At 42.0% G+C, this 20973-nt stretch overlaps 2 protein-coding genes across 4 annotated transcripts in view; one reads left to right on the plus strand and one right to left on the minus strand.

Moving 5' to 3' along the window:
- Positions 1-12371, minus strand: part of LRRN3 (leucine rich repeat neuronal 3) — a 46070-nt gene extending 33699 nt beyond the window's left edge. For both annotated transcript variants that reach the window (XM_081928975.1, XM_081928976.1), the window contains exon 1: positions 11954-12371. The gene's annotated coding sequence lies outside the window, so the exon portion shown is untranslated. The remainder of the gene's footprint in view (positions 1-11953) is intronic.
- Positions 1-20973, plus strand: part of IMMP2L (inner mitochondrial membrane peptidase subunit 2) — a 476940-nt gene that overhangs the window by 195704 nt on the left and 260263 nt on the right. The window lies entirely within an intron of this gene.

A 20973-nucleotide genomic window follows, 5' to 3' on the forward strand; every position in this document is an offset into this window, starting at 1 on the left:
CCTACCCCTCCACTTTATGGGTATCCCGTTAAAGGAATCTGGCAGTTGTGGATCCTGTCCAATGCCCTGCTGGTGGCTAGGGCCATGGCAAGACCCCCTGTGACATCAGGGGGAGCTTACAGTTGTATTTGCATCAACAGGCTCCTCCTACTGGTGGTTAACCCTTGTTAGACTCACCCCTTCCTGAGGGGATGGAGTCACTCGCTGTTGTTTTATCAAATGCTTAAGCCAATACCTCTCATATGCTGTAATCAATAATGTTGTGGCCTTTCTTAGCCCATTAACCTAATATACTGTGTCCATGTTTCTTTCTTATCCTCAAGCAGGTGGTGGGTCCTTGAATCACAAAACTGTTAGAGTAAGACAGAAAAATAATAATAATAATAGACATGGTTCCTGATTCCTGAATGTACCTTTTAATCAATGCGCAGATGAAGAAGGGGAAGTGAGTCCCTGTTTCTTATGTCAAAAGGTGAGTACTGTTTAAAAGAGTCATTTTAAAATATGTGCATGCTAGGCTGGAAAAAAATATAGTGCAGTACTTTCTGTGACATATTTGCCTGAGGAGAGTTTTACATAGTATTCTAAAAAGTCTTATGTATAGGACTTAAATCTTTTTGCCCCCAGTTAGCTTGGCTATGGAGAAGAGGCAAGGCTTTATGAACATCAAGAAAGCTTTAGAAGGTTTCAGAGATTGTTCTAGTTTTCTCGCGGACAGGAACTGGGTCTTCAGATCTTCGCTTCTATAGATCAAGTGGTTTATCTTTGCCTGATCCCAGAAGGCAACTGCTACAATTGCCTTCCTGCCTTTATAGAACCTATGAGACAAAATGTTTTTTGTCCTAAACTCCTGCGCTGTGCAGCTCAGTACTTAGTTACACTTTCCTTGGAGTAAACCCCATGGAACACAATAGGACTTGCTTCTGAGTAAACATCGACTGAATTATGTTTGATGTATTGGATATTGAGCTAGCTTATATACAATTACCATGGCAGAATGAACTCTACCTGCCTACGTGCCTCCCTCCCTCTCTCATAGCTTTGTATCCAGGTAAACATCCTATTAGACTGAAATGTCTAACCTTTAAAAGACTAATCACAGGGCTGAAATCATTCGTCTTAATTTGTTTGCATTTTTAAATGAGAGGTGCTGAGGTTTGAGCCTGCCATAGAATAATGTCCTTTGTCCTAGTACCCCATGCCATTAATACAGTGGTACCTCGGGTTAAGAACTCAATTCGTTCTGGAGGTCCATTCTTAACCTGAAATTGTTCTTAACCTGAAGCACCACTTTAGCTAATGGGGCCTCCCGCTGCCGCCGCGCCACCGCCGTGCGATTTCTGTTCACATCCTGAAGCAAAGTTCTTAACCAGAGGTACTATTTCTGGGTTAGCAGAGTCTGTAACCTGAAGCGTCTGTAACCTGAAGCATCTGTAATCTGTAAGGTACCATTGTATCTTACAAATGTGAGCTGGCTACAGTGTTTCTGTGGAGCCAAAACACTCTGCATGTGCTGCAGTGACCTCTGTTTTCACAATTGCTTCAAGTACCCCAGGACTTGGCTTTTAGTGTTTAAAACAAGCTCCAGAGCTAAGCCCTAGTGGTTCAAATCAATACCTGAAGGCAGATATAGGCTGCAGTCATCAGCATGCCTGTTTCAATGCCAATTTGATTGAAATAAGTGGGACTAACTGTAAAGTCAATTTTGTTCAGGATCGCCACGTAGCAATGTATGTGTATCGAAATGACTTTTTACTTTAGTTACATCATACAAACATATGTCACCACAGTAATTGAATCACTCCTTTCTTCTTCTTTCCTTCTCTTCTCTCTTCTGTATCTTAACAATGAAACCTGCCTGATTCTCAAGGTCCAGGGTAGTGGCTCCATAAGCCAGTGGTTAATTTTTCAAGCAGTCCTGGAGGGTTGGCAGCTTCCCAGAGTTATTTATTATTGAAAAACTATGCTCTTCTTCATAATGAATTCCACCTAAGCTTGGCATTCAAGATAGGGACTGACTCTTAAGATCAGATATAGCCCAAACACTATGTCAGGCCAAGCCCCTTGGTTTGTGTCTTTATGGGAATTTTTGACATATTGCCAACCTATCCTACTCCCGGTCACTATAATGAGGGGTATAATGTGTGATTCCACACCTTGTTCCTACTCAAGGCTAGATTAGACAATAGGTAAGCAGGATGAAGATACAAAGACTGCTAGAACCCTCTTAATTGTCTGGCTGTTCTCCGGACAAACCAAATTGTGCCAATAGGACATTGGTTGGGGGTGTTAGGCTGGTGGTGGGACAGGGCGAAGGAAACATCATTGTTGAGAAACAGCTAAATGATCCCTTTCCTCCATAACAGTGAGGTTGTCTGAGTCACATTGCCTGAGCTTTGCAGAAACCATAAACCCACAAACAGTGTTTTTCTTGGGTTGATCCTACATGTACCAGAGGGCTTACTAACAGAACTTACCTCCTCTTATTTTAGTTTTTCTTAATCCTACATTTTGTCCCTTTGACTACAAAGTTGGAGTAAGACTTTGTAGTCTGAGTGAGAGTGCTTCTTTTTCTGTTAAACCGTTGTTGCATGCCCTCCAACATTTCACCAATGAAAATAGGGATGTCCTATTCCATTATTATTACTGTAATTATAACTATAACTATAACTATAACTATAACTATAACTATAACTAACTAACTAACTATCTATAACTGTAACTATAACTATAACTATAACTATAACTATAACTATAACTATAACTATAACTAATATACCCTACCCATCTGACTGGGTTGCCCTAGCAACTCTGGGCAGTTTCTAACATAAAACATAATAGATAAAAGCATAATAAAACATTAAACAAATACTTTCATAGTGAGGGCTGCCTTCAGGTGGTTCAGTGGTCGGATAACTCCATGCCCTCCAACATTTCTCTGGTGAAAATAGGGATGTCCTAAGGAAAAGTGGGACCTTGCAGGCTCAAATCAGAAACTGGGGTGGCTTCTGTAAATCTAGGACTATCTCTCTAAAATAGGAACCTCTGGAAGGTCTGTTGTTGTTGGAGAGATGAGGTTACATATTTTTCTGTAGCATGTTCTCCTTCCATCCACCTTCATGGCACATTTTCTTCTAGAAAGGAACTGTCAGAGGGAAGCTGCTTTATTTAGGGTCATTAGGTTGTGAGTAGATGAGAATTAACTGTGGTGAATCAGGCAATGCTACCTGTCAGCACTAGACTGGATCTATCTAGTTAAGAAGAAAATCTCTTAGAGATTTGACTTGTCAGATATCTGCTATTAGCCACACACATCTCTGACACGTTCACAAATTATCCATGTGAAATACGGATGCTTGGCAAAATGCGTGACCCCCGACCGTTGGCACTGTCAGCAAATGTCTGCTTAGAATGAAATATTTTAAACTAACTTTGGGGCTGACTTTTCACCGGGCCCTGGGGAAGAGGCACACTCTCTTAAGGTTTATGCCATTACAATTGTCACATGTTAATTGCTAAGGGGATGTGACATATCATCGTTATGCTGATTTGTGGAACAATTCCATGCTTGACTTGTAGACGATTCACATTGTATTCTCATGTATGTTTCCTTAGCAGTAAGTTCTGCTGTGTTCAGTTGGACTTAGTCCCACATAACTGTGCACACACTTTCCTGGGGTATACTTCTGAGGAAACATGCATAGGATTATGAAGAGTGGCTGCAGCTAGGAACATGCCACTGCCACTAGGAACATGTGCTTGGGAGTTATGAAGTGATGGACGTGAGGCAGGAGTTGATAATGCAGGTGAGCTGAAAGCGAGCTGCTGGCCAGCCCTGTGGAGCCTCCTTTTATTGACACAAATATGCAAACCAGGCAGATACATTTTGGGCTGTGACCTTTACACATCTTCCGGTCCCGAGATTGTGGGGTGGTACAAAGTTATTTTGGCACCTGTTTCCACCGCATCATTTTCCCCTTGCACAGTGTATGATGAAGGAGGCAAAAGGTCTCAGAGACAAAGGTTACAGACAAGACACCGCAGACTACTGAGATCGCAAAGGGTTAGACAGAGGGCACGGTGTTCAGACAGCCGTGGCTTTGTCTGTGAGGGGTCATCCCTACAAGTTATTCTCATTGAACTCATTGGGATTTAATTTCTCACTTATGCCTTAGTAAGTGTGCATAGGATCGGGCTGCATGCGTAGCAATTTGCTGTACATTCTTTTATTGCACTTAACTATTGCAAATACCTACATGTGGACTGAGCTTGTCCTGTGCAAAGGCATCCAACTCAAGGCAGAAAATTAAATTTAAAAAGCAAGGATATTAATATATAGAGAGATTTTACAGCAGAGACCACCATGTTCTGTATATAGCAGAAACAAAATATAATTTAAATATCTGTACTTTCCACAAACTGAGGTTTGCTGGAGGCAATCAGTTTGAGCCAACCTCTGTTTAGGGTTGAAGCAATTACTAGGTCTATGCTTATTGGGGAAAACATTTTAACTTGTTGTTTTGCCCTTTCCTCCACTCTTCCTAGGTGGTGGTGGTGGGGCAGAGCCTCTCTTACTCCTTGACGTTGATTCAAACACTCCCCTGCTGCCTTCTTGCATGGGGAACGCAAGGGGATTATTTCTGCTTTCTTTCCTTTGACACTTCCTACACTGTTGTAGCTTTCAATTCTAAGTGGAGTAGTGAAGCAATTCCCAGTGGATATTTTTGGTAGTTGTTCATATGTAAGTTACATGCTGTGAGTCTCTTAATTTATTCAGCAAGCCATTGCAAAAATTGCCAGTCCCCTAGATACAGCACTGTGCAAACAGTCATTTTTTCCCTTAATGCAGGTAGCCAGATATCCAGGGAATTCTCGCTATGGTTGAACCTAACCTTTTTTCCCCCCTTACAAAATGTTTTGTAGATTATAATGCATTTTCTTGCACAGCAGTTATTCACATGACAAGAGCCTCCCGGTAAAGACTCCTGGGATAATGCAAGTAAATAGTAGGCATTTTGAAAAGCTTCCCCCCCACATCCTCTTTAGCATTTTGTTCAACTATTGCAGTGTTTAAATAGAGATTTTTTAGCAGCAAGGGATACTGGTAAGTGGTTTCTTTTTCGCTTAACATGATTGTAACAGATTCACAGATATGTTATTCTGAGCTGTTACCCAGCTTGATATAAATACTGTGGAGAATTTTTTAAAAAAATCTCTAAAAGTCAGCAGGCTTTTGCCAGAATGGAATTTGGCTTATGCCTTTTCTGTGAACAGCAACAGTTGCTCATAATGTCGCTGCTTTACTTTAATGCTGATTTTCTTGGATTGCATCTTTTGTTTCCACAAATACAGACAGGCACGATTTGGCAAGGAAGCATGTAGGTTAGGAAGTCATGGACCCAGTTCAGATGTTCTGTGGTCCCATGTGGGGCTTGCAACTTGGCAGGGATTGTGGGGAAGCACTGATTGTATGAGTGGTGGTTTCTATGTGCAGCCACCATGATTTGCACAGCTGTATCGCATGCCCCCCTTTAAATGCTGCTGTAAGGCACAAACTATGGTAGCACTTGACAGACCTTATGTTGAGGTGCTCATTCATAAATTGCCACCTACAGTCTATTCCTGCCAAGTCATTGACCTGTTGGAGCGATCAAAGCAATTCCATGGAGGCCACTAAACTTTTAAACTGAGCCTTTAGCCCTTGTGATTTTCAAACACTATATCTTGATGGTGGTTCTATCAAATGTTAAATCTTTCAAGGTGGTCACCCATGCCATTTGCATTTTAGTTCATTCAGCTTGCTCAAACTACCCCAGCATTTCACATCACAATATACCAGGTATATACTCTTATACCAGATTGTGTTGCTTAATGAGGTGGAGTGCCCTGACTCGTACCCTTGGTCGTCACAGTGTTCTTCAGCCTTGGGTTCCCAGATGCTGTTAGCCTGTAACTTCCACCATTCCTGACCAGTGGCTAAGCTAGCCGGGGATGATGGTGAGTTGTAGTCTACCAACAACTGGGGACCCAAGGCTCTGATCTATAAGAAGCATATATATATATATGCCATCAGCTGGTGTGTATGCTCTGGTAACCTCTAGATTAGATTACTGCAGAAACTTCTGCAGATTTCAGTGGTCAGGATGCTCAGTGAGGCAAGACAGTTTGAGCATATGACACCAATTCTGGCCCAACTGCATTGGCTGGCAAATTGTTTCCGGGCCCAATTCAAAGTGCTGGTTTCGACCCATAAAGCCTTAAACAGCTCAGGACCACAATATCTCAAGGACCACCTATGCCCGTAGAAACTGACCTGGATCTGAAATCAGCATCCGAAGTCCTTCTTCTGTGTCCAGTTCTGGGCACCACAGTTCAAGAAGGACACTGACAAACTGGAACGTGTCCAGAGGAGGGCAACCAAAATAGTCAAAGGCCTGGAAACGATGCCTTATGAGGAACGGCTACGGGAGCTGGGCATGTTTAGCCTGGAGAAGAGGAGGTTAAGGGGTGATATGATAGCCATGTTCAAATATATAAAAGGATGTCACATAGAGGAGGGAGAAAGGTTGTTTTCTGCTGCTCCAGAGAAGCAGACACGGAGCAATGGATCCAAACTACAAGAAAGAAGATTCCACCTAAACATTAGGAAGAACTTCCTGACAGTAAGAGCTGTTCGACAGTGGAATTTGCTGCCAAGGAGTGTGGTGGAGTCTCCTTCTTTGGAGGTCTTTAAGCAGAGGCTTGACAACCATATGTCAGGAGTGCTCTGATGGTGTTTCCTGCTTGGCAGGGGGTTGGACTTGATGGCCCTTGTGGTCTCTTCCAACTCTATGATTCTATGATTCTTAGAGTGTGTTCTCCTAAAGAGATCTTGAGGACAGCAACACAACACGAGAATGGGCCTTTTCTGTGGTGGCTCTTGGCTTACGGAATGCTCTCCCCAGGGAGGCTCACCTGGTGCCTTCATTATACTGTATCTCCTTAGGTGGCAGGTGAAAACTTCTCTATAAGCAGGCCTTTGGCTAATTAAAAAAAAAACCCTTTTAAAGCCTTTTAAACTTTGGGGTGGGTGTGCATTGTTTTTGTTCATTATTATTGTATTCATTTGGTGCTTTTATCTTGTAAACCACCATGTGATCTTCAGATGACGGGTGGTACATAATTTTAATAAATAATAACAATAACAATAATATGCATAACAACAGTCACTACACCTTATGGAGAAAACACACATAACCTGTCCATCTAGAGTAGTGTTTCCCAAACTTGGGTCTCCAGCTGCTTTGGGTCTACAATTCCCATCATCCCTAACCACTGGTCCTGCTGGCTAGGGATGATGGGAGTTGTAGTCCAACAACAGCTGGAGACCCAAGTTTGGGAAACCCTGACATAGAGGGATAGGGGTCTAGGTGGGCTACAGTTGGTTATCATGCATGTGTCTGATCCAGGCAAGCACCCGAAGCTGCCATTGCCAGTTGCTTGCCAAGGCTCCTGTACCAGCTGGGGGACTGCTGCCAAGCCCACTCAGGTGGGTCCACTCATGTAAGGAAGAAGAGGTAGGGGTCACCCGGAGGAAGGGGTCCCACCAAGAACACTTTGCCCAAGGGCCTTTTGAAACCTAGAACCAACACTGTGTGGTGGTATGTACCACAGAGTATGGAAAGAAGCACCTATGTGTAGATGGAGAAAGAGACATTGCAAATGTAAAGGTGTGCAATTATATGAATATGGTTACGTTTGGGGGGAGATGGCAAATCTGCCGCTGGGCTACAGTGTTCTAAATTGAGTGCTCATGTGATATAGTGTTAGTCCAGATCAAACAAAAAAAATATAGCCACCCATAGAAAAGTGGCGTGTCAGGAAGAAGGCTCTGCTAGAGTCCTTTTCCTTGATGACTACTTTTCTCTTTGAAGGGTTTTTTTTAAGGTGGAACGTTTTAATTATCTAAGCATCTACTTGCAGTCTGCTGTGGGACAGCCTACAAACACGCTTACTGCTCTTGTTATTTCTTATAGTTTCCTATAATAAATGGGATTATAGTGTGCATGTTTGTTGGGAAAAGATGTCAGAGCATTCAAATCCTAGTTAGCTAAGGTTTCAAGGAGGTTGCTACTAGACACAGATGGAGCTTTGTTCGTCTTATTTTGTAACTGGCAGAGTGGTTACTGATTGTGTGCCAACCTGAAAAGGCCTAGAAATTCTTTCCAAGGAATGAGAAAACTATTCTAAATCACTCCAATATGGCACTGGCTAAGGTCTGATGGGACTTGGTAGATAACTCTGGTTTGTACTACACCACGACTGAGATCATGTTTCTATGCTCTCAATGTCTAGAGCAACACCTAGTGTATCCCAGAAAGGAGGAGGAAAATCATCCATCTGTTGACTAATGCATCAGCTGCAGACAAAGAATGGCATAAATGATGTTTTCTCATTGGCCATACCTTACAAAAAGCAGTTCTGATCTCTAATCAGTATAAACATATCAGATTACTTTTTCAAATTGCACAGGCCAGCATTTCCTCTTTTCAAGATGAATTTGACCTTGCTATAATTGAACTTTTCTGTGTTACTGTGATTTCTCCTCAGCTAGGGTGATTGCATTCTGTATTACCTTGAGTTAGTTCTGGTTTTCATTAAGTTGTAGTATTAGATTAATATTATTGTTCCAACATATTTAAATGTTTCTTACAAGCGCTCTCTTTTTGAACATATTTGTGCAAAACACTTTATAAATTGTGCCAGTTTTTTCTTCTCACGTTTTAGAAGTTTGGTTTGCAAACAATCTGCTTCTGACAGTGGGGTAAAAAGTTTTTTATGTGTTTTTCAGCACCAGAAACTGCCATTAAATGAAGAATTCCCAAAATTGCTGCTTAACTTGCCTAAACTGTATTTTTTTATGATGCCGGAAAGGAAAACCACAGGGTTTATCAGTTGCCACGTTTTGGATAATATTACTTTTGCTTTTTTTTTTAACCACAAGCTTGTCTTATCTTCTTCTCCCACAAGAGTTTGCACTAAAGTTAGCTATTGAATGAGCTTGTATGTGCATACTCTGTCCAAAAGTTGCAGCAGCCTTTCTGACTGTGGCAACAGATGTTTACTACTATGTATTAGTCAGGAGCTGGTTGGGGAAAGCATGTGGGTCTGTAATTGACTGTAATTCAAGTCCAAAGATTGGGTTACGTCCATATGCCTGATGAAAAATGAGTGATTTGCTGGCATGAACCAGTAGCACTCCCTCTCTTCCTCCTTGCAGGGGTGATATTCATGAACACAGCATTTTGACAAGCTCACCTCAGTTAACAGCTCCAGCATAAATTTCATACATATCTCAACAACGAGCATCATCTTTTTAATCTTTTCAATAGAGAATTTTGGCGTGGTACACTGGTATCACACCAGCTTCATCTAGGAGAGGTATTAATGGGCACTTACCTACCTAGTGTGTTTGTATAGGCTGCAATTTAATAAACAGATACCTCTCCAAGCCACATGTACCTGGTTATGCCAAATGTACTGATACCACTACCAACTCTCGGGGGGGGGGATTAAAACTCACAGGCTTGCAGGCAAGTAATCGTCCTTTAACATAACATCCCATTATTCCAACAGCATGTTCAAGACAGGATCACCTGTAACATTGGTATATAGCCATGGCTAAAACTACCTTGATTGTTCTTTGGACATGCATGAGTGTGACTCCTTGCTCTTTTTTGCAGGGGTGATATTCACAAACATGGCATTTTGACAAGCTCTACGGCATACTAGCACACCATTTGCCTATTTCTACACCACTGCTATGTGGAACAAGGTAGCCTAGACGTAAAGTGACCAAAGGCAGCTTGGAATGTTATTGACTACATAAAAATGAGCCACAAAAGTCCTGAGTACGTATCGGGTGTGTACCTTCACCCCCCACTCCCCTTGACCCTGCTTTCATTCAAGCCTTGCACTAAATACATCACCAAAGATGCAGTATGATTTATTTCATTACTGCAGTGTAACATATTTGCATGAGCTGAAAGCAGGAGGGTTGCAGCTCTCCTTGAAAGAGAGAAAATGTGCTCGCCAAGGTAGATTTCATGCAATGGTTGTTTGCTTCTGGGTGATGAATCAGGCTCAAGGGTTCTTTTAAAAAGAAAACACACACACACACACACACACACACACACACAAGCAAGCCGCTGGGTTTTATGCAGCTTCTGAAGAATGACAAGCAAGCTTGCCAGTAACAGGAGCAAATGCATCACCACCTTTCCTAGCCTGAAAAGGGAAAGGAACGCTGCCTTAAAACTCATTCATTATCTGAGGGACAATCAAATGTGGTGGCATATTGCCGGGGCTGCTTTATTGCCATCATTTAGAAAGGTCAACTGAATTAATCGACTTCTCGCCAAACATACAGTTAAGCTTCCCACTTCCTGACATATTTATGAGAAAGTGACAGGTAGGGAGAAGATGACTTGTCGTTTCTGCTGGGTTTCTTTCCCCCCCCCCTTACACTGCAGAACCAAGATTAACTTTCGGGTTGGAGTTGTCCAGGAAAATAGCTGCTTTGGCAATGGGAGGGGGGATGGGAGAAGAAGTTCCCTCCGGTGTTTTACATGGGAAGGAGAGCAGAGGAGGGATCCATTTGAGGAGATATGTGGCTCCTCAGTTGGTTTCCAAACGTGTCCACAAACTGTATAAGGTCTATAACAAATAAATTTTTAAAAACTATTTTTATCATATTATTCAGCTGCTCTCATTTGCCATTTTTCTTTCCCTCATTGTGAAGTGATACCTCTTAACAGATATATTAATGGGAACATAATAATAATAATAATAATAATAATAATAATAATAATAATTTCTGCTGTTGTACTTTAATGGCTGTATTATGTTAAGGGATGTAGCAAGCGTTTGCTTACATTAGATATATTAATCTCTCCTTCTCTCTCTATTTTACATACACACACAGGCTAGCCTGACAAGTCAGTTTCCATTACCTACTTTATAGGTAGGTTGTCTTCTGCCTTTATTCTCAAGCAGACCGTTTTGCTGATTCCAAATGGCAATGCTGGTCAAAACGGGGCAGAACTATTAGAAACCAAGGTTCCCCCCACCCCCTTTTGAAAGAAAACACTTCTGAGCTTTTCTGTGGGGCAGGGGGGAACAGCACAGGGTATATGATAAAGGGTCAGAACTCACAGTGTTCTCCAGCGAAAAATACACTTGCTGGCATTGTGTTGTGATCCTTTGAATGACCACAGAAGCTTAGACCTCTTCTGGTTAATGCTGTCCTTTTTACCTTGCATATGTCAGTTCCAGCTGCAACAGACATTCCCTACTGGCCTTTCTGACTGTCAGGGTTGTCTGTGTGTGTGTGTGTGTGTGTGTGTTTGCGTGCATGCATGTGTGTCTATAAGTCATTTGCCACAGTCCTTAAAATGTAGTCTGGCAGAAATTCAATAACTGTTTGCGATATTCTCATTCAGCCTTCTTGCTCGGTGGCTTTTAGCTCCCAATGTGACATATAGTGGCATTTTGCTGTAATCCAGCTATTGGAAGCAGGTTAAAAAGGCAGCCCGGCGTCTCATGTAATTGGCTCCCAAACACAGAGAAAGTGTGCTGTTTTATTTTTTGCACTGAAAACCCTGAGAATCGGATTATACATACTGCTTTTTTCATTTTTGTTTTAGCTGAGTAAAACACCCATCTGAGTGAGTGTCCTGCAAAAAAAAATAAAAAAAATAAAAATGTTTTAGATTAATGAGGATTTGGTGGAGGTGGTGAGACTCTCAGAGCACACAGGGGTTCCTTTGTATTTCTATCTGAAAGAGTAAAATGTGGAGGAGGGAGGGGAAGAAAGTCTATAAAGGGTTTCAACTAAAGCAGAGAAGAAATGCATAAATAGTAAACAGCATCCAAACCCCCCCCCCCCACAACTTCCGATAAACAAGGCACTTACCTTGCAAAAAGAGTAGTTTCAGTCCTGGACGCCTCCTGCATATTTGAATCCGTTAGTTCAGGTGACCACATACCGCTGGTGTGATGCTGAGGAGACGGGTCTGGGCACGCAGAGATAGGGCAGGCGATGGTTGTCTCTATAGATCCTGTAATAGGAGGGAAATCTCCGTGCAGCAGGCTCAGATCCTTTGAGCAGAGAGCTCTGTGTCGCTGGCTGTCGGAAGCTCACAATCCAATGCTGGAGGGGGAGGAGGAGAGAGAGAGAGGAGGGGAGAAAAGAGAGATGCTCGCTAGCTTTTCTTCCTCCTCCTCCTCGTTTCCATGGTGGTTACTGGTGCATCGTTCACCCGATCAGTTGTCACACTGACATGGTGCTGCCTGCTCAGCGGTCATTAATAACTGAATACCCTCCACTCCCCAGAGAGCAGCCAATAGCCGGAGAGTGCCAAGACGTAGCTGCTGGGGTCTGGTTGGTGGAGGCAACCTGTCTGTTAGATGACATTGCTGCTTAGGGTACAAATAAGCGGGGGAAGAGACCCATTCTCGGCTTCTCGGCATTCTTTTCCCAGACACCAAAGGAAGAGGCATGATTGGATGCGCTGGGCTGTATTTAATGGGTTTAGGGCAAGGACCGAGAGAGCGTTCAAAGAGCATGATCCAAACTAGGTACTGGTAAATCCCTTCTCAGGCTATGCAAGCTCATTAATAAATGAAAAAGCATTTCTCTTTCTCTCTCTCTCTCTTTTTGCAGAGTTGTGATTTCCTTGCAACACCTTGCACTGTATTGCAGCTTCCATATGTTCCACCCCCCTTTTAATGCCTAGGTTTTTGCTTCGTACTGACTGGCAGCCAAATCCATCTTTGCTCATTTCCAAATATGGAGTCACTAAGCAAGCAGCCAGAGAATCGGCAGAATTAGTAAGCAGATAGGTACCCACAGAAATGGCGAGTTTTGTTTCTCCTCGTTATGTGTACAGTTCATTGGATAGCTGTAAATCAGCTGAGGGTTTTTGGGTGATTTTTCTTCTTCTTTAGTTTGTTTCATGCTTTTTCTCCATTTCTAGGCAAAGTAACCTATCAGAAACCTAGTCTGAAAAATTGCAGAAATATAGGACGGGCTCTAAAGATATATTCTTAGTGCAAAATACAAATCTGCATTGGGTTACTTCTAAAAATAGTCGGATTGCAAAATATTGCTTGCAAGTTCCCCAAGAAGTTTTGGTAATCAACAGGTCAAATCTGAGAAAGGGTTGGATTTACTGTACACATTCACGGATATAGCCCAGCTTTTGGGAGGCCACCCTCTAGTGGAATAAAATAAAACTTCTCATGTGTTTTCCTCAGCATGTCTTGGACAGCCATATGTAATAACAACATTAGGAATTTTCAGTGACTGTAAGCAATGACCTTTTAAATGAAATTAATGGTAAAATACTGTAAGCTGCTTCTTGTTTTTGCACGTAACAAACACACATTTAAATATAAAAAGCTGCTGGTTCAGTAAGATGGCATACTTCCAGTGCTGTATTGTTGTACAGTTTTACTAGCGCTGCAGGGTGTTACATTCTGACTTCACTGGAATTTTTTAAAGGTGGCTAGTCAATGTTTCACAGTTCGAACTGGTGGTTTTGAGCTGTTAAAATATTATCTAAGATCATTATCTAGGTGCTCATTTCTCTTGTATTGCCTTTCTAAATCATTAGTATTAAATATAAGCAATCATGTGTTGCTTTCTGAATTATGTCATTCATTTCTCCCCCTAAAAGAAAAGAACCCTGTTTAACAGGATAATTCAGAGAAAGCTGTCTTATACCAAATTAGACTATTGGCTCATCTCTGTCAGTATTGGCTACACCGGGTTTCCCATACTTGGGTCTCCAGCTGTTTTTGGACTGCAACTCCCATCATCCCTGACCACTGGCGAAGCTGCATGCTCTGGCACCGTGGGGGGAGAGCAGACGGGGGTGTGACTAGCGCGTGTCCTAGGGGCGTGGTGCCTGGTGCGGTGAGGGGTGTGCTGCGCATGTCCGGGGGAGCGGCTGCAGTGGTATCCCCCTCCCCAATGGTGCCGGGGCGGTGCGCTCACCCTGTCCCCCTTTCCTCCGCCACTGTCCCTGACCACTGCTTCTGCTAGCTATGGATGTTGGGAGTTGTAATCCAAAAGCTGCTGGGGAAACCCTGGGCTACACTGATTGGCTGAGGCCTGCCAGAGTTTCAGACAGGAGTATTTCCAACCTCTACCTGGAGAGTAGAGTGGTTCCACTGAGCTATCTATGGGCCTTCCCTTAATTCTGAGCATGTCTTCTCAAAAGTAAGTTCCACTGTGTTCCATGGAGTTTTCTCCCTACAAGTATAGGCTTGCAGTCTTAAGAGTTTTTTTAAAGCAGGCATTTGAAAATCATATTGGCATTGATGCTGATGTAGTGTTTCACTGCCAGGGATTGTCTCCGTGGTGAACACTGAAATTCCCTCTGCTTACTTAGGTCTTTCAACACACTTGAATGAAGGATATGGCTTTGGATGCTCAAAGGGAGCCGTTCCATTGAAGTAAATGGGGAAGCAAGACAGGCAGGAATTATGTGTGTTCAACAGAAGATGCTGGGCCTCTGAAGAACCTTTCTTGCATGCGGGCAGCATTTACTAGATCACACAAACTTTACACCTGTACATGCTAGTATCCTAAGTTAGATATAGTATGCAGTATTTTTGATGGGAGTGTGGGGAGATTGGGAGAGGAATTTCAGGTTGTGCACTTATTAAGTAACTACATAAGTGGTTCATTTTGGTTGATTGCTATGGACTGTATAATTGGAGGTGTAACTAATCAAACCAATTCAAGTACACTCTCATAAGGGGAGTAAGGAGCTGTAATCTAACATATTTTAAAGCACTTGCTTGATGAATTACAGGTATACTCTACAACAATTCTAAGCAATATTTAAATAATATACTTTATTCATAGCTGATAAATGTTTTAATTTCCAGTTGGATTATTTTTCAAGGATGCTTTAACAATGTCCCAGAATGCTTGCAAAGCAAAATCATTTTTATAACTGAGACAATTATGATGATTAAGCTTCACTAGAGGTCCTTTTCCTGTTGATTTCACTATGATGATTTGTAGTTTTGAAATAGCAGGGTATTCTAATAAACTGGGTGTGTGTGTGTGTGTATATATATATACACATATATATATATATTAGAGAGAGATAGAGAGATGTAGGTTTGAGTTTATATTTAGACATATAATTGAAGCGCTGAGTGAGGTCTTCTGGAGGTCATCATCAAAAGCAAAGCAATGGAAGAGCTAATTCTAAGAGCAAAAATCCCACTGGGTGTGTCTGAGCCTTTTTGTATACAAACTGAAGTAGTTCTTGGATCCCAGTCACTATTCTGCATCTTATCATGATTCCAGCAAAGCTGTTTGGGTCCAGACAAAATCAAACTGGGAATGTATGTCCATCTGGCTTGCAAATTCAAAGGTTCTAGAAGGGATGGAGCAAAGGTAAAATGATGGGCACTGTTGGTGGACTAGAGGGAACCTCACATTTCCAAAGCAAATACATCAGCATGAACAAAGAAGTCCCAGAAGCAAAGTTTCTGTGAATTAGACACACGTAACCAAAAATTCCCCTTCATGGATCACTGCCTTGCCGTGGCGAAGGACCTTGAATAACTCAGAGAAGCTATGAGCTATGCCGTGCAGGGCCACCCAAGATGGACAGGTCATAGTGGAGAGTTTTGACCAAACATGATCCACCTGGAGCAGGAACAGGCAAGCCACTCCAGTATCCCTGCCAAGAAAACTCCATGGACAAAGACAACAATGACAAAGACAACAGGCATATGAAAGTTATGACGCTGGAAGATGAGCCCCTCAGGTCGAAAGGCGTCCAATATGCTACTGAGGAAGAGCGGAGGACAAGTACAAGTAGATTCAGAGCTGATGAAGCAGCTGGGCCAAAGCCGAAAGGACGCTCAGTTGCGGATATGCCTGGAAGCGAAAGGAAAGTCCAATGTTGTAAAGAAAAATATTGCATAGGAACCTGGAATGTAAGAACCATGAACCTGGGTAAGTTGGATGTGGTCACAAATGAGATGGCAAGAATAAATATTGACATCCTGGGCATCAGTGAACTAAAATGGACGGGAATGGGTGAATTCAGTTCGGATGACCATCATATCTACTACTGTGGGCAAGAAACCCGTAAAAGAAATGGAGTGGCCCTCATAGTCAACAAAAGAGTGGTGAAAGCTGTACTGGGATGCAATCTCAAAAATGATAGAATGATCTCAATACGAATCCAAGGCAGACCTTTTAACATCACAGTAATCCAAGTTTATGCACCAACCACTGGTGCTGAAGAAACTGAAATTGAGCAATTCTATGAAGACTTACAACACCTTATAGAAATGACACCAAAGAAGGATGTTCTTCCCATTATAGGGGATTGGAATGCTAAAGTAGGGAGTCAAGAGATAAAAGGAACAACTGGCAAGTTTGGCCTTGGAGTTCAAAACGAAGCAGGGCAAAGGCTAATAGAGTTCTGCCAAGAGAACAAGCTGGTCATCACAAACACTCTTTTCCAACAGCACAAGAGACGACTCTACACATGGACATCACCAGATGGGCAGCATCAAAATCAGATTGATTATATTCTCTGCAGCCAAAGATGGAGAAGCTCTATACAGTCAGCAAAAACAAGACCTGGAGCTGACTGTGGCTCAGATCATCAGCTTCTTATAGCAAAATTCAAGCTTAAACTGAAGAAAGTAGGAAAAACCACTGGGCCGGTAAGATACAGTCTAAGTCAAATCCCTTATGAATACACAGTGGAAGTGAGGAACAGGTTTAAGGATTTAGATTTGGTGGACAGAGTGCCTGAAGAACTGTGGATGGAGGCTCGTAACATTATACAGGAGGCAGCAACTAAAACCATCCCAACGAAAAGGAAATGCAAGAAAGCAAAGTGGCTGTCCAACAAGGCCTTACAAATAGCGGGGGAGAGAAGGCAAGCAAAATGCGAGGGAGATAGTGAAAGATACAGGAAATTGAATGCAGATTTCCAAAGAATAGCAAGGAGAGACAAGAAGGCCTTCTTAAACGAGCAATGCAAAGAAATAGAGGAAAACAATAAAATGGGGAAAACCAGAGATCTGTTCAAGAAAATTGGAGATATGAAAAGAACATTTCATACAAAGATTACCATAATAAAAGACAAAAGTAGAAAGGACCTAACAGAAGCAGAAGACATCAAGAAGAGGTGGCAAGAATACACAGAGGAACTATACCAGAAAGAAATGGATGTCTCGTATATCCCAGGTAGTGTGGTTGCTGACCTTGAGCCAGACATCCTGGAGAGTGAAGTCAAATGGGCCTTAGAAAGCACTGCTAATAACAAGGCCAGTGGAAGTGATGATATTCCAACTGAACTATTTAAAATTTTAAAAGATGATGCTGTTAAGGTGCTACACTCAATATGCCAGCAAATTTGGAAAACTCAGCAGTGGCCAGAGGATTGGAGAAGATCAGTCTACATCCCAATCCCCAAGAAGGGCAGTGCCAAAGAATGTTCTAACTACCGCACAATTGCACTCATTTCACATGCTAGCAAGGTTATGCTTAAAATTCTACAAGGCAGGCTTAAGCAGTATGTGGACCGAGAACTCCCAGAAGTGCAAGCTGGATTTCGAAGGGGCAGAGGAACCAGAGACCAAATTGCAAACATGCGCTGGATTATGGAGAAAGCTAGAGAGTTCCAGAAAGACATCTACTTCTGCTTCATTGACTATGCAAAAGCCTTTGACTGTGTCGACCACAGCAAACTATGGCAAGTTCTTAAAGAAATGGGAGTGACTGATCACCTCATCTGTCTCCTGAGAAATCTCTATGTGGGACAAGAAGCTACAGTTAGAACTGGATATGGAACAACTGATTGGTTCAAAATTGGGAACAGAGTATGGCAATGCTGTATATTGTCTCCCTGCTTATTTAACTTATATGCAGAGTTCATCATGCGAAAGGCTGGGCTGGATGAATCCCAAGCCGGAATGAATATCGCCGGAAGAAATATCAACAACCTCAGATATGCAGATGATACAACCTTGATGGCAGAAAGTGAAGAGGAATTAAAGAACCTTTTAATGAGGGTGAAAGAGGAGAGTGCAAAATATGGTCTGAAGCTCAACATCAAAAAAACGAAGATCATGGCCACTGGTCCCATCACCTCCTGGCAAATAGAAGGGGCAGAAATGGAGGCACTGAGAGATTTTACTTTCTTGGGCTCCATGATCACTGAAGATGGTGACAACAGTCACGAAATTAAAAGACGCCTGCTCCTTGGGAGAAAGGCGATGGCAAACCTAGACAGCATCTTAAAAAGCAGAGCACCTTGCCAACAAAGGTCCGTATAGTTAAAGCCATGGTTTTCCCAGTAGTGATGTATGGAAGTGAGAGCTGGACCATAAAGAAGGCTGATCGCCGAAGAATTGATGCTTTTGAATTATGGTGCTGGAGGAGACTCTTGAGAGTCCCATGGACTGCAAGTAGATCAAACCTATCCATTCTTAAGGAAATCAGCCCTGAGTGGTCACTGGAAGGACAGATCCTGAAGCTGAGGCTCCAATACTTTGGCCACCTCATGAGAAGAGAAGACTCCCTGGAAAAGACCCTGATGTTGGGAAAGATTGAGGGCACAAGGAGAAGGGGACGACAGAGGACGAGATGGTTGGACAGTGTTCTGGAAGCTACAAACATGAGTCTGACCAAACTGCGGGAGGCAGTGGAAGATAGGAGTGCCTGGCGTGCTCTGGTCCATGGGGTCACGAAGAGTCGGACACGACTAAACGACTAAACAACAACAACCAAAAATTGAAGGTGAGCTGGTGTGGTGTAGTGGTTAGAGTTTTGGACTAAGACCCAGGAGACAAAGGTTCAAATAAATATATAAATAAGAAGTCCAAGACCCAAATGTGTGCTTGCATCCAAACTATCTCAGATTCATGTCATCCATAAAACAATATTAGGGTCTTTTATCAATCAAGCTTTGGCAGCTTGAGTACAGAACTGATCAGGGACCAGTTGCTGATGCCTCCACCATAGAGAAGTTCTAAAACACTTGACTTGACTTGATTAATATTTGTGGGTCATCAGCTGTCATTATCTTTGAAAAAGATATTAACTCACCTCTTTTTCAAGGAAACCATTGTAAGCAGGACTGCTTACTATCAACACCAGCATCCGGCCTATCCTAGGAGCTTGGACATGACCAGTGAGTTAATAGTTTCATTGTTGTCGTTTTGAATGGTAGATATCTGTACTATAGCACAAACTGCTTTGGACAGCAATCCCAGTATCAGAAGTTTGGCAGGTTATTTGGTATTGATTTACTTACTTGTTTTTCTAAAAGGTCATGTGGCATTTTGGCTTTTTGAGCTGATGGAAGAAGTTAAATTGAAATATGCTGAAGAGAAATTGCTGAAAGTAGGCTTTGGGTGGGGAACGTGTGACCTTCCAGATGTTTTTTTGGACTCCCGTTCCCATCAGCCTGACCCAGGAATGATGGGAATGGAGAACAACAACATCTAGAGGGATGCAGATTGCCTATCCCTGAAGTAGTTTGTCAAGAGGATTTGAAGTTCATAAATGGCAGGAACAAGCAGCACAAGAACAAGTGGGCAAATGTCTTCAGCACGTTTTTGCATATGGTTATGATGATTACTCAGTTGCGCTCAAGTTAGAATTCTTGCCAAAGAGCATGCAAAGTCGCTCTTAAAAGAAAACGAAAGATTGAGGTGATTCCTGACAGACAGAAGCTAGGGTAAATGCTGTTGGAGAAATGAAACATATTGAAAATGCTACAGCCTCCCCAGCTTCAAAAGTAGAAAACAAATCCTCTGGGACTGATGTAAAAACGCAAAGTGTTTCTTCACCAGTTATTAAATTTTATTATTATAAGAATATAACAACCCTCCTTTACTTTCCTTAAGAGGACACACAAACACACAAACCTTGATTTCTTTTTAAAAGTATGTTAGTTTTCTTTTTCTCGCAACCTGGCAGCAGTGCCATTCCATTGGCTGCAGAGAGAGACCAGGAACTCCTTTCCTTGAACCATTATCATTCCAGCTGGGTGTTATAAGAACTTTATTATAAAGACTACTGCTGGAGTTCGTTTGTTTTCCCCTCCTCTCATTTCCTTTTCCTTTTGTTCAGTAGCTTTTAGACTTCTGCCTGGGGGGGCAGGAACTGTCTCATTACTCATATTTGGAAACCACTCTGGGATCCCTTTTTTGGCTGAAGAGCAGAGTCAATATGCTTCACATCATGCATATTCATACATTTAAAATACTACCTATGAATTTTAGCATATTATGTGTCTTACAGCACAATCCTATCCATGTCCACTCAGGAGTACTCCCAGGTATTTGTGGTCTTTGTATGCGTGTGTTTTAAATTTCCTGATTGCTAAATATATTTCCAGACCATAAATCCCCAACAACATTTCTACATTTAATGCAAATTTGTCTTCCATTGTGTTTATAGTCAGCAATTCAAGTGCAAAGGCTTCACTAAATTCATTTGCTATTGGCCAGTGCTAAAACCCTTAATGGTGAAATAGGAAGCTTGAAGGAAAGAAAAATGGGAAAATAAAGAAAGCTGCACTACAGTGAAGTAAAAACATCTAATAAAGTAAAAAGGGTTTTTTTTTTACTGTTTTCCTCAAGGATACAATATGTATATGAAATAAAGTTGGAAGGCATCAAAATTATTTAGATGCATAATAGAAAGGCTGTAAAAACACCTAGTACAAATACTGAAATGCACAACTTGCCCCTTGTTTACAGTGGTATGTGGAAAAGTCCTTTCTCCAGACCAGGAATTCAGTCCTAGAAATAATCATAGGGTGGCCCATGCAGAAAATGTAAGGTTTTTTTGTTGTTTTTGTTTTTGTTTTGCAGCATTCTCAGTGAAGAGCTAAATGAAAACATAACCCAGTTTATGTTCCTTCAACTTTCCAG

Source organism: Podarcis melisellensis, assembly GCF_964234715.1.
Source record: "Podarcis melisellensis genome assembly, chromosome: 10".
In the NCBI taxonomy this organism is placed as follows: Eukaryota; Metazoa; Chordata; class Lepidosauria; order Squamata; family Lacertidae; genus Podarcis; species Podarcis melisellensis.